At 45.7% G+C, this 13,819-nt stretch overlaps 1 non-coding gene across 1 annotated transcript; it reads right to left on the bottom strand.

Annotated features, from left to right (window-relative positions):
• Nucleotides 1-13,162: 13,162 nt before the first annotated feature.
• Nucleotides 13,163-13,235, bottom strand: TRNAT-UGU (transfer RNA threonine (anticodon UGU)). The gene has a single exon. It is a non-coding gene; the product is annotated as a tRNA-Thr (tRNA).
• Nucleotides 13,236-13,819: the final 584 nt, after the last annotated feature.

Genomic DNA, 13,819 nt, shown 5'->3' with positions numbered 1-13,819 from the left:
TGTTGCAGACGCACTTTCTCGTGGTTTCATCCGCAAATCCTCATCTTCGGCTGGTGCTGGTTTCTTCTTTGTGAAGAAGAAGAGTGGTGAACTGAGACCTTGTATTGATTATAGGGGTCTCAATCGTGTCACGATTAAGAATGCCTACCCGATTCCGTTGATTACAGAGTTATTTGACTGCCTCATAGGAGCAATGGTTTTCATGAAGCTTGACTTGAGAGGGGCATACAGTCTCATGCGGATTAAGGAGGGCGGCGAGTGGAAAACTGTGTTTAATACCAGAACAGGCCATTATGAGTACCTGGTAATGCCTTTTGGCCTTTGCAATGCCCTGGCAGTTTTCCAGGAATTTATTAACAATGTCCTCCGAGAATTGTTGAGTTATGTGTGGTGGTTTATCTCAATGATATTCTCATATTTTCCAAGTCCCTGGAGAGGCACCACACAGATGTCTGTCATGTGCTTCAGAAATGAAGAGAGAACAATCTCTATTGTAAACTGGAGATGTGCGAGTTCCATCGTGAGCAGGGTATATTCCTGTCATTTCCACTGCTGGTTTTTCGATGGACCCAGAGAAACTTTCAGCAGTCCTACAGTGGCCTCGACCCGTGGGTTTACGTCCTCTGCAGCATTTCCTGGGCTTTGCCAACTACTGTCTGAAGTTTATTTGTAACTTCTCGTCTCTGGTCAAGCCCCTGACTGATATGACCAGAAAGGATGGTAACCCACAGAGTTGGTCTCCGGAATCCATTAAGGCCTTTGAGACTCTCAAGGCTGCCTTTGTTTCTGCTCCTCTGTTGACACATCCTCATCCTGCGTTGCCTTTTATTCTAGAAGTTGATGGTTCTGAGACTGGAGTTGGCACCCTTTTGTCTCAACATCCTAACTCTGAGAGCGCTATGCTTCCATGTGGCTACTTTTTCAAGAAATTGTCACCTGCTGAGTGCAATTATGAGATTGTTGACAGAGAGCTGTTTGCAATCATTTTAGCCCTGAAAGAATGGAGACATCTCCTTGAAGGTACCACTGTGCTGGTTCTCATTCTTTATAACCATAAGAATCTCACATTCTTGTCTGAGGCTAAGCGCCTCTCTCCCAGAAGGGGGCGATGGGCTCTTTTCTTGTCGAGTTTTAATTACATTGTCTCATTCTTACCCGGTACTAAGAATGTAAGGGCTGATCCCTTGTCATGACAATTTTCCTCCACTTCCAAGTCGGAGTCGGTTCTGGTTCCTGTGATTCCTCCTGATCATATCTTGGCTACGATTCGCAGCAGTCTTATTTCTCCTTTGGGTGACAAAATTCTTGCTGCTCAGGTCCATGCTCCTCCTGAGAAACCTTGTGACCGCTGCTTTGTCCCAGAGAGTCTCCGTACTGCCGTGCTCCAGACTTACCATTCTCCCAAGGCAGCTGGCCATCCTTGGAAGAATTAACTCATTTGGGCCATTTCCCAACAATTCTGGTGGCCTAGTCTACGGGCTGATGTAACTGCCTTCATAGCTGCCTGTTCTGTGTGTGCTCAGAGTAAGACTCCACGACACCTTCCAGTGGGCCTCCTATAACCCATACCCAATAGAGAGAGGCCCTGGACCCACCTGTCTATGGATTTCATTGTGGAGTTGCCCAACTCCCAAGGCAACACTGTTATCCTTATGGTGGTTGACCGGTTCTCAAAGATGTGTCATTGTATTCCACTTAAGAGGTTGCCTACTTCTAAGGAACTGGCTTCCATTTTTGCTCGGGAGATCTTTTGCTTACATGGGCTACCCAAGGTGATTGTCTCGGACAGGGGCAGTCAGTTTGTCTCCCGGTTCTGGCGAGACTTTTGTGCACAGTTGGGAATTCAGCTTGCTTTCTCTTCTGCGTATCACCCGCAGTCTAATGGGGCTGCAGAGCGAGCCAATCAGTCCTTGGAGCAATTGCTACGTTGCTATATTTGTGACCACCATAACAACTGGTCAGACCTATTACCATGGGCAGTTTGCTCACAACAGTGCCTTGAATTCTGCCTCCCGATTGTCTTCATTTATGGCAAATTATGGTTTCCATGTATGCCCTGGCGCCCCCGGGATCTCCATTGGCTCCTCTAGGAGGGTTCAGGTGGTTCCCCCCTGGAGAGCAGGTAGCCTTTTTTGGGACATGGGTCGCTGATGGTAACTATAGCTGTGGCAAATTTATAGATAAGGGTAAGTTGATACCCCTAGATGCCTTGAGGGATAGATACGGACGCTTTCCAATGGACTGGTGGAGATACAAGCAGCTTCACCACCTCACTGCGAACCTGGGCGCTACGTTAAGAGACATAGAATCTCTTACGTCGCTTGAAAAAGTGTTTATAGCAGAGGAACCCACTCCCCACTTAGTTTCTGAACTTTACCGGCTCCTGGGGGCGGTTTCTGGCCCCCTCCGACCAGTCTTTATGAGGGAGTGGGAACGTGATCTGGGGGTCGAATTTACACCAAGCCAACGATCGCTAGTGTACCGATTGGCACACTCCAGCTCCATTGATTCCCGGACACAGGAAACCAACTACAAACTTTTGACTCGTTGGTATCGGGTGCCGGCAGCGTTGGCCCGCATCTACCCCTCGGTCACGGACCTTTGTTGGCGGGGTTGTGGCCAGAAAGGCACTCTCTTACATATTTGGTGGGATTTCCCTGTAATACACACATTTTGGGTCGACATTTACACCTTTATGAAAAATGCTCTGCAGATCGAGATCCCTTTCACCCCATCGCTTTTTCTCCTGCACCTCCCCGCCCCTCCTCTGAGCCTCTATACGAAGAGTGTACTCCCCCACCTCTTAAATGCTGCTAAGCATCTAGTACCTATCTACTGGAAAAGCTCAGACTCCTACCATTACTGAGTGGCTCAAGAAGGTGGAAGATATTAGGGAGGCGGAGGAGTGGGTGGCGCGGTGCAGGGACAGAAGTGACCGTTTCAGTAGGATCTGGGCCCTGTGGCAGCGGCATACTGCTGGCACGGGCCCTATGCCATCTAGCTTGGATGTTGCGCTGTTGGAGCTAGCAGAGCCCTCACTGAAGCTGAAGAGGTCAGTGGGTGGTGACGTACATACCTGAACATGGCGTTTTGCTGAGCCAATCGCAGTGAGATGATCTGTATCCTCCCTTCCTCTTTCGGAGTCTCAGGGCCCTGGGGGGGGGATTTGCCCCTAGTGGCGACACAGCCTCTGTGGCCCGTTGCTGGGGCCCGCGCCTTTGGCCGCTGTCTCCTGGGCATTCTGACGGGTGACCGGTGCCGTGGGAGGCTGAGGCGGGGTTCCGGGTGATGCTTCCCCCCTGACGGAGATATGCTGGAGGCTTGAGGCCCCACTCCGGGGGGGGGGGGGGGGCGTTGGCCGGGACCCTGCTGAGGGCCGTGGGTGTTTTGCCCCATTTCGGGTATTGACAGCTGTTGGGGGGTGTGTGCCTTGTGCCAGGCCTCTGGAGGGGGTCCCCCCCCATGATGTGAATCGCACTGGTAGGGCCTTGTTTTCCCTTCCCCCCTCAAATGTTTTATCCAGTTATGTGTTTACTGTTTTTTCCCCTTCTGTCTTGATTTTACCTGATGTTTTGCACAATGTTAGATCTGTTTAACTCGGTCAATTACTCAGGATAGTGATACATTGTCGATTGTATTGTGCACTGTATGTTTTGTTATGTTCTATGGAAACTAAAATAAAAATACAGATTATAAAAAAAAATGATATGTTACACCCCATCATGGAATAAAGCACTCTCCAAAAAAAACAAAACAAAAAAAAAATTATGGTTTCCAACCTTCCATGTTGCCTGACTCGTTCCACAGGGTATTCCTGCGTTAGAGGAGCATCTCCTTGGTCTTCGTTTCACTTGGGTACAAGTCCAGGAGGCTTTGTGTCATGCTAATGATAGGTACAGACTCCACGCTGACCGCAGATGCCTGCCTGCGCCTTCCTACCAGGTTGGGGACAGGGTCCGGCTGTCATCTTGCAACCTCCGACTTTGTGTTCCCTCACAGTTGGCACCTCAGTTTATTGGCCCTTTCCGTATCCTTCACAGGATTAACCCAGTTGCTTACACATTGGACCTTCCTCTTAGTATGCACATCTCAAATGTTTTTCGTGTCTCCTTGGTGCCACGTCCTCACCTTATACAGGTTGAGAACCATGAGGAGTATGAGGGACTTTCTAGGCAACAGGGGAGAGAAACATAAACAGAAAATTCTACCAAATAGCTTTTATTATGAAAAAATATATAAAATTAAGATGCAAACATCACCAATATGATTTTTTTTTGGGGGGGGGTACTTGTCTTTTGATACTTAATCTGGGATTGGCAACGTGGTAATACCTATGGGTGGATCTATATGTGTATGAGGAGTATGAGGTACAATCCATTGCTGGCTCCCATAGGTTCCGTGGGCGCGTACAGTACCTGGTGCATTGGAAGGTGTACGGTCTGGAGGAACGCTCCTGGGTTTCATCCTTGGACGGACATACCCCTGTCCTCCTCCACGATTTCCATAGACATTTTCCCCTCAAGCCCGGTGGCCCTCCGAGGGAGAGGGGTCATTGAGGAGGGGGTACAGTCAGGGCTGGCTTAGCCCTTCCTTCTCTGGGCTGGCTGCTCAGCTGTCATCTAATTGCCAGCTCTCCTCTCTCTCCACAGTTACCCAGCTGTTCCTGATCCTGCTCGTCTGACCTGCCTACTTAAAGCTGTCCAGCTCACTTCATCTCTGACTTCGCCTTGGTAACATCACAAGAAACGATCTCCTGCGTTCCTGTTTAAAGACTGGCTTGCTGACATCCCTTCTGGCTCCTTATCCTGCTTGCTGTTCCTCCACTTGGATCCCTGATTTCTGGCCTGGCTGATTACCTGATCTGGTTATTGAACTCTGGTCTGGCTGACTACTCGATCCGGTTACTGGACTCTGGCTATGCTTTGACTACACTTACTCTATTTACCTTTTTATTTTTTATTAATCAACAAGTGTGATTTAATTGTACTTCTGTCTCGGTCTGGTTTCTGACAGCCCACCCCTAAAAAGAATAGATGAAAAGTCTAAGCCCCTGTACACACGGTCGGAGATTTCGACAACCAAATCCGTCGGATTTTGTCCGTCGGATTTTGTCCGTCGGATCTTGTCCGAAACTGTTGCATACACACGGTCAGACTAAGTTGACGAAAAATCCGATCATTCAGAACGTGATGACGTAATTTAGTTACGATGGGACTACGTTCAGGCTAGTAGCCAATAGCTTTGATGTAGGAATTTGATCTGAGCATGCGTGGCACTTGGTCCGATCAAAATTCTCTACACATGATCGGAGTATGTCCGATCGAACCAGTTGGTTGGGAAATATTTCCAACAAGTTGGAAAATTGGGTCCGACGGATATTCCGACGGAATCAGTCCGATGCATACCACACACAGTCGGATTATCCGACAACACGGTCCGATAGGACACATTCCGACGGATTCTCCGACCGTGTGTACAAGGGCTTACAGATACAACCTGCCCTTTCAGGGCAACCATACTGCTAATGCAGCCCATAATGAAATTAAGTTCAACACCCCTGCTCTAGCATAACCCATTCCATAACTATAAAATTACTCTGCTCTTCAGTGTCTTCCAATGAACTATTTCAATATGTCTGTTTAACTGGTGATTTAAATCAGAATGGTAGAAAGAATATCATGTACCCTGTGAAGTGGGTTGTGTCTAAAAGCCCTTATTGTTCCAGCCAAGAGTGATTCTTGCCCAGGGACCCAACTGATCTAAAATTGACATTAGTCACATGCAATCGTACCAACACACATTGCACTCTAATGTTTCATCATATCAAGAAGCCAGTTCAGAGCAATAATGGGTGGCTGAAAATGGATCTAATACAAGTAGACTTATAGAGGCTGGAGAAGATCAGGCAACTGAAAAAGGTGAAAACAGTATTATGTGAAAGAAAAAAAGACAATTGTTCATGCAACACAGTGCTTTAGCAAGCTTAATGTTTTGCTGTTAAAAATTATTTACTATAAATTATATATACACACACACACACACACACACACATATATATATATATATATATATATATATATATATATATATATATTTCAAATTCTGAGTGTATGCTGTTGATAGCATCTAGTTGCAGACTCTGTATTCTGTATCAGGTTTATAATTTATGTAATACAGTAGGACATAATAATGCAGGCTGAAATGTCGGTTCATATTTTTAAAGACTTGAATTGCACAAACTTTCAGACAGCTAAGTATGAATTTATGGCAATGATCAAAACAGATAAATGGAGTTTGTATGCCACTCCAGCTGTCACTTTAGCCATTTCAAATAAGCAAACGTCTTATTGAAAGTAGTGTGACGCTTATATCTGCTGACAGTAGTGATGACCAGGAAGAATGAAAAATACAGTGTATGCACTCCAGTGGCTGCCTACAGGTCATTGTAGCATTTCCCCCTGCCTCCTCTGCTTATATAGACACTGATAGAGCCTAACTGCAGAGGATAGCTTGAGCTACAGAAGTTCCAAGGTTTGCCAAATGCCTGATGCTGACTTGGTATCTTCAATTAAAAGAAAACTTTACAGCCAAACTCAGCTTTAGCAGAAGAAAACTTTGCCGTGAAATGAAACTAGAGAAAAATTATTAATAATGTGGTGGTCAACTTAGGTCTGATGGGTTTGGACTCGACAGACTTGCGGGTAATCTCTGATTTAGCTCAGGGTGTCATCAGAAAACATTGAGGGAGGTGGGAGAATAAATTGGTTAAAAAAAGAATAATTTGCTCAAAAATGGTTCAACAATGTGATAAAAAAAGATGACATAACTGTTGAGGCTGCTTTCACCCCAGGAGATGGGAAAGCAAAACCTTGTGTGTGAAGAAAGACTTGTCTCCGGACAGGATATCGGTGGTCGCACTCAATGCCACGAGGGCCCAATCCTGGGCCCTCTGCGGGATTCTCAGGAGGGTATGTGAAATCAATGAGTTTAAAAGGAGTCTACAAAAAAGCTTGTCGGTAGTTCTAATCTGCCGATCAGACTGCCGACTTGCTTTTTTGTAGACTTTTTTTTTTAACACAAAATGAGGTAGTGGATACATTAAAAGCCGATCCATCTTGAAAGTAATTGAAGCCCTGAAATCAAAAGAACAGGTTATGCCAGGTTTATACTGGAACTTGAGTTTTTCCAGAGCTGTTACAGCCCTAAACAAAGCTGCACACAACCTCACAGCTCTCTTTCAACATATGGACTAAAAGCACATTTTGTGTATGTAGCGCCGACTCCTGAAGAGCACGCACTTTATGTTTTGAAATTTATTGTTACACCTAAACTGTAGTTTGGTTTGGGCATGATTGTTCCAAATTCTGACCTCAGCATCAGTCTGACTGGACTATAGGGTGTTCGGCCTGGCCATAGGGGTCGCTGTCTCTTCTGGCAGGCATACAAGCACAGTTTGGTTGGGTGCTTTAAGGTTACTTTCTCTCGGAGCCCGCCCAGTGGGATGTCACTCTTGCTGTGTTTTCAGGGAGAGGATACTTAAGATGCGGATGTCACGTGTTTGGGGTTTCCGGTCCAGAAGTATGTTATGACTCCATGGGCCTGGTCCTCCTGACCAGCCCCCAGGAAGGCTATGGCCTGGGGTGCGGATCCACCTGACTTTATGTCTCGGGGCTGGCTAGCCCGAGGCAAGGAAACTAAGAGAAGGATTCGCAGGTGGTCCGGGTGTGGAGAGGCCAAGCAACTTCATAGCTATCCAGGGGAGGACTCTTCAGAAGAAGGCCACATACAGGGTGGCTTCTTAGTAAGAGCCTGGTAAGGCTGAAGGACCTAAGGGAATCCAGTCTCGTGGGTACTGCAGGAGACAATCAGAGACTGCGGACATACTGCAGGAGACAATAAGAGACTGCGGACATACTGCATGAGACAATCAAAGACTGCGGACATACTGCAGGAGACAATCAGGGACTGCGGACATACTGCAGGAGGCAATAAGAGACTGCGGACATACTGCAGGAGACAATCAGAGACTGCGGACATACTGCAGGAGACAATCAGAGACTGAGGACATACTGCAGGATACAATCAGAGACTGCGGACATACTGCAGGAGACAATCAAAGACTGCAAACATACTGCAGGAGACAATCAGAGACAGCGGACATACTGCAGGAGACAATCAAAGACTGCGGACATACTGCAGGAGACAATCAGAGACTGTGGATATACTGCAGGAGACAATAAGAGACCAAGGACATACTGCAGGAGACAATCAGAGACTGCGGACATACTACAGGAGACAATCAGAGACTGTGGACATACTGCAGGAGACAATCAGAGACTGCGGACATACTGCAGGAGACAATCAAAGACTGCGGACATACTGCAGGAGACAATCAGAGACTGCGGACATACTGCAGGTGATGGTCAGAGAACTTTCAGCAATGCACAGCTTGACAGTTGAATAACACAGCTCAGGGTTTAAGCAATCGGGCATTTTATGGGTGTAAGGACATACCTGGGCAGCCAAACTCACTACATACATTTAGAGGTATGTGGGCGGGGCTTCCATTCTCTGATCTCACTATAACAGCCGGGAGCTCCACTGATGCTTTGTATTGGGGCCCCGTTATCCATGAATTGGGGCCCCGATGAAGGTTTTGCAGAGTGCACAGAGGACACTGGAGGTTGTATTCCCGTGCTAGCCAGCTGAGAGGGGGCGGGGCCGGGAGCTCCACTGATGCTCTGACTTCGCCCCCGTGCAGCCTGTATGCTCGGAACAGAGCGGCTGTAGTGAGAGCCAGTGATCGGAGTGGGAGTGTCAGTGGAGCTCCCGGCCCCGCCCCCACTATACTGGCTGGAGAATAGAGGTCCGGGACGCTCCCACTCCGATCACTGCTCTAACTACAGCCGCTCTGTTCCGAGCATACAGGCTGCACTGGGGCGGGGTCAGAGCGTCAGTGGAGCTCCCGGCCCCGCCCCCTCTCAGCTGGCTAGTGCGGGAATACAACCTCCCTTCATTGGGGCCCCAATTCACGGGTAACAGTGCGGGCCCCCCTACAAACTTTGGGCCCGAGGCAGGTGCCCCGTTTGCCCTGCGCTAAAGACGGCCCTGGGAAACCCCTAGATGAAAATCGAGGTGAAGAAGGTAACGGTAAGCCCAATCAAACCAGCAGCTCCTTCGGGGGTTAGTGCTACATTTATTTTATGACCTCAGTCATAAAGTGGTGATCAGATCCCAAACTACTAAAAAATGTGCTACTAAAGTTGCTGTGGCACGAGACCACATTTTGGCAGCTTCCTGAATTCATAACTCACTACCCAACCAGAAAGAAATAAACTCACTCTTCCTTGGTTCTCATGTCAGAAGTGGAGTTACAGTTGTGCTCATAAGTTTACATACCCTGGCAAAATTTATGATTTCTTGGCCATTTTTCAGAGAGTATGAATGATAACACAAAAACTTTCACTCAGGGTTAGTGTTTGGCAGAAGCCATTTATTATCAATCAACTGTGTTTACTCTTTTTAAGTCATAATCACATCAGAAACTACCCAAATGACCCTGATCAAAAGTTTAGATACCCTGGTTCTTAATACTGTTTATTGGCCCCTCTAACATCAATGACAGCATGAAGTCTTTTGTGGTATTTGTGGATGAGATGGTAAAGCTGTCCATTCCACTTGGCAAAAAGCCTCCAGTTCCTGAAAATTCTTGGCCTGTCTTGCATGAACTGCACCACGTGTGAGATCTTTCCAGAGTGGCTCAATGATATTGAGGTCAGGAGACTGAGATGGCCACTCCAGAACCTTCACTTTATTCTGCTGTAGCCAATGACAGGTCGACTGGCCTTTTGGATCATTGTCATTTTGTAATGTCCAAGTACGTCCCATGCGCAGCTTCCTGGCTGATGAATGCAAATGTTCCTCCAGTATTTTTTGATAACATACTGCATTCATCTTGTCATCAATTTTGACCAAATTTCCTGTGCCTTTATAGCTCACACATCCCAAAAACATCAGTGATCCATCTCCCTACCTTTCATCATAGGCCTTGTTGAGTCCTCTCCAAATGTAGCATTTATGGTTGTGGCCAAAAAGCTCAATTTTGGTCTCATCACTCCAAATGACTTTGTGCTAGAAGGTTTGAAGCTTGTCTCTGTGCTGTTTTTATTGTAAGCGGGATACTTTGTGGCATGTGCGTGGTAATGTCTTTCTTCTGGCGACTCGACCATGCAGCCTATCTTTCTTCAAGTGCCCCTTTATTGTGCATCTTGAAACAGCCACACCACATGTTTTCAAAGAATCTTTTATTTTACAAGTTATTTGTGGGATTTTTTGCATTCCAAATGATTTTCCTGGCAGTTGTGGCTGAAATTTTAGCTGGTCTACCTGACCATTGTTTGGTTTCAACAGAACCCCTCATTTTCTACTTCTTGATTAGAGTTTGAACACTGCTGATTGGCCCTCTCAATTACTCGGATATCTTTTTATATCCATTTTTCTGTTTTATACAGTTCAACTACCTTTTCCCGCAGATCCTTTGACAATTCTTTTTCTTTCCCCATGACTCAGAATCCAGAAACGCCAGTGCAGCACTGGATGAAAAATGCAAGGGCCTGTCAGGAGTCTAGAAATTCATTGACCTTTTATAAACACACACTAATTACAAGCAAACCAGTCACAGGTGAGGATGGTTACCTTTAATAGCTATTTAAACCCTTTATGCCGCGTACACACGAGCGGACTTTTCAACATCCAAAGTCCGACGGACTGATTCCGTCAGACTATTCGATCGTGTGTGGGCTGCAACGGACTTTTGATTCGCCAAAGTCTGACGGACTTTAGAATATGGAACATGCTTCAAATTTTTCCGACGGAACTCCGCCGGACCCGGTCCCTTCGAAAAATTTGCTCGTGTGTATGCTATTCCGACGGACTATAACCAACGCTAGGGCAGCTATTGGCTACTGGCTATGAACTTCCTTATTCGAGTCGAGTCGTACGTCATCACGTTCGAATCCGTCGGAGTTTAGTGTGATTGTATGTGGCCAAGTCCGCTCAGTCGAAAAGTCCGTCAGAACTCTGTCGGAACTCCGGCAGAACTCTGGCAGAACTCCTTCGGAAGTCTGTCGGACATAAGTCCTCTCGTGTGTACGGGGCTTTAGGGGTTATTTACAAAAGGCAAATCCACTTTGCACTACAAAGTGCACTTAAAATTGCACTGAAAGTGCACTGAGAAGTGCAGTTACCATAGATCTGAGAGGGACATGCAAGGAAGATAAAAACAGCATTTTAGCTTGCACATGATTGGATGATAAAACTATCAGGGCTTCGCCTCAGATTTACAGCGACGGCACTTCCAAGTGCACTTTCAGTGCAATTTCAAGTGCACTTTGCACCTGCTGTGCACTTGTAGTGCAAAGTGGATTTGCCTTTTGTAAATAACCCCCTTTGAGTCAACTTGTGTGCATGTTATCAGGCCAAAATCACCTGGGTATGTAAACTTTTGATCAGGGTCATTTGGGTAGTTTCTGTTGCCATTATGATTTAAAAAGAGTATGAGCACAGCTGTAAATATACAAAACTTCTGGGTAGCGGTCAGAATGTGACAGTACTAAGTACCTCATGATAATCTCAGAACTGTTGTACGGGGTCAGGGAAGGAGTCGAGTGTGAGCTCCAACAAGCTGGTTTGGAGCTTACAGGAAGCTTTCTTTCTGAACAGAGCATTGTAAAGCGACACACTATACAAATTGTGCCTGTTTCTTGATGAACCAGGCAAAACTCATTCTGTGGATAGCCCTGTTGCTGCCCACTGACATACTTATAATAAAAAATCAATGGTGCCAGATGGAACATTTTTGGCAGAACAGTGATGGCATCCCATCAGATGCAGCCATTGTTCAGGTATTCTGACAGCTGGCCACAGAATGAGTTTAGTCCATGGAACAATTCAAATTTTTTGCTCATCACACAGGCTGTGTATGGACAGGTTAAGAGCAAGGAAAGGTGAGCATATTCTGCTGAGGGGGAGGGTTCCTAAATGAACTTTGCCACTCATGGGCAAATAAAAATGTCACTTTAAAGTGTTTCTAAACCCAAAATTACAAATACAAAATTCTATCTTTTATTAATACAACCAACCAAAGCAAAAAACAAAGAAAAAAAAGAGGACAACTGATATTTGAAGGGATCTGGGAAGAAAAAAAAAGCACCCAATATTCTGCCATGTGGATGTGGGTATCTCAACCATGGGAGGATAGCTCAAGACATAGGTCAGGACAGTCAGTAACCTTACTTGTACAATGCTAAAAAGAAGCATGGTTGAGAGGCATACATGAAGGTGTGAACATCACTTGTTTTGTTAGCACTGTACAGGTAAGGTTGCTGACTTTCCTGACCTATGTCTTGATCCATCACCCATGGTTAAGATACCCACATGGCAGAATATGGGGGGTGGGGGGTTTGTTTTGTTCTCAGATCTCTTCAAGTATCAGTTATCCTTTTTCCTTTGGTTTTATTAATAAAGAATATCATTTTGTATTTGTACTATATGAGTTATTTGCTTTTTTGTTTTGTCACATTAAAGGTCACTAGATCTTGATGAAGTTTTATCTCGGGCGAAACACGTAGATCAATGGCACCTATCTATGACTATAAGATGTGAAGCTATAACTCCTTCAAGCTGTAATATGACATATGTTATTTTTTTAAATGATAAATTGGCACGAATACATCCTTTTTTTATCTTTCACAATTTATTAAACTCTGTATTATATAAAGTGTTTCTGCTTTTGATTGAAGTGGTATTTCCTGGAAGGCACATTTAAAGTTGCTTCATTTATGTCTCTTTCTGCACCAGATGTTCAGGTTGACAGAAGAGAGACAGTTGTGTAAATTGTGTCCTTAGGGATAGTGCTTTCTGGGAAAGATATGTATTATCTGGCATCACCCCATGTATTAATGAAATTGTGTTCAGATGATAGCTAGGAAGAAATATATTCTTCACTGGCAGGATCAACAGTTGTTTTCTGTATTTGCTGAAATTGTACGTAGCTTGAAATAAATAATACAGCAATCATATCTACCGTATCTAAGGACTGTTCACTGCGATTTATTGCATTTTTGTTCTTGGGTTTAGTCGTCATTTGAAAGAAAAAAATTCTAGGCCCCAGCGAGATTTGAACTCGCGACCCCTGGTTTACAAGACCAGTGCTCTAACCCCTGAGCTATGGAGCCTCTTTGTACTATGGTCCACACCTTTATTTGTCATACATGATATCTTTCCAGCTTGCAGCAGGTGAATAGAAATAACACTGCAAACAATACAATTTTCTGTCACTCATACATATTGCCAATTAACTGTTTGCTTACCAAATAAACACTATTAATGTGGCATTAACATCCATAGCAGCCAAGCATAGTGGCGGATGTGGCAGAGGGGATCGAGGAGATGTGAGTACGTGTTTCAAAGACAGCTTCTTCTACCACCTTTAAAGTGGTTGTAAACCCTTACAACACACTTTGACCTACAGGTAAGCCTAGATTAAGGCTTACCTGTAGATCCAAGAAATATCTCCTAAACCGATATTTGCCGAAAGACAGGAACCGCTGTCTACGGCGCATGCGCCGTAGACAGTGGCGCGCATTTGCACTGAGCACGCCGCGGTCAAGGCGATATGCCGCGAGTGGCGGCTCCTGTGCGCATGCGCGGGAGTGACGTCATCGCGGCTTCGCCGAATGACAGCGGCGGAGCAGCGAGACCCACCGAGAAGATGGATGCGCCGGACTACAGGGGACAGCGGTGACTTCGCTTGCTCCTG

This window comes from Lithobates pipiens, unplaced genomic scaffold (assembly GCF_037356315.1).
Source record: "Lithobates pipiens isolate NorthernLeopardFrog02 unplaced genomic scaffold, aLitPip1_a1.2 Scaffold_10, whole genome shotgun sequence".
Lineage (NCBI taxonomy): Eukaryota > Metazoa > Chordata > Amphibia > Anura > Ranidae > Lithobates > Lithobates pipiens.
The sequence above is the reverse complement of the archived record's forward strand: the minus strand, read 5'-3'. Positions and strand labels throughout refer to the sequence as shown.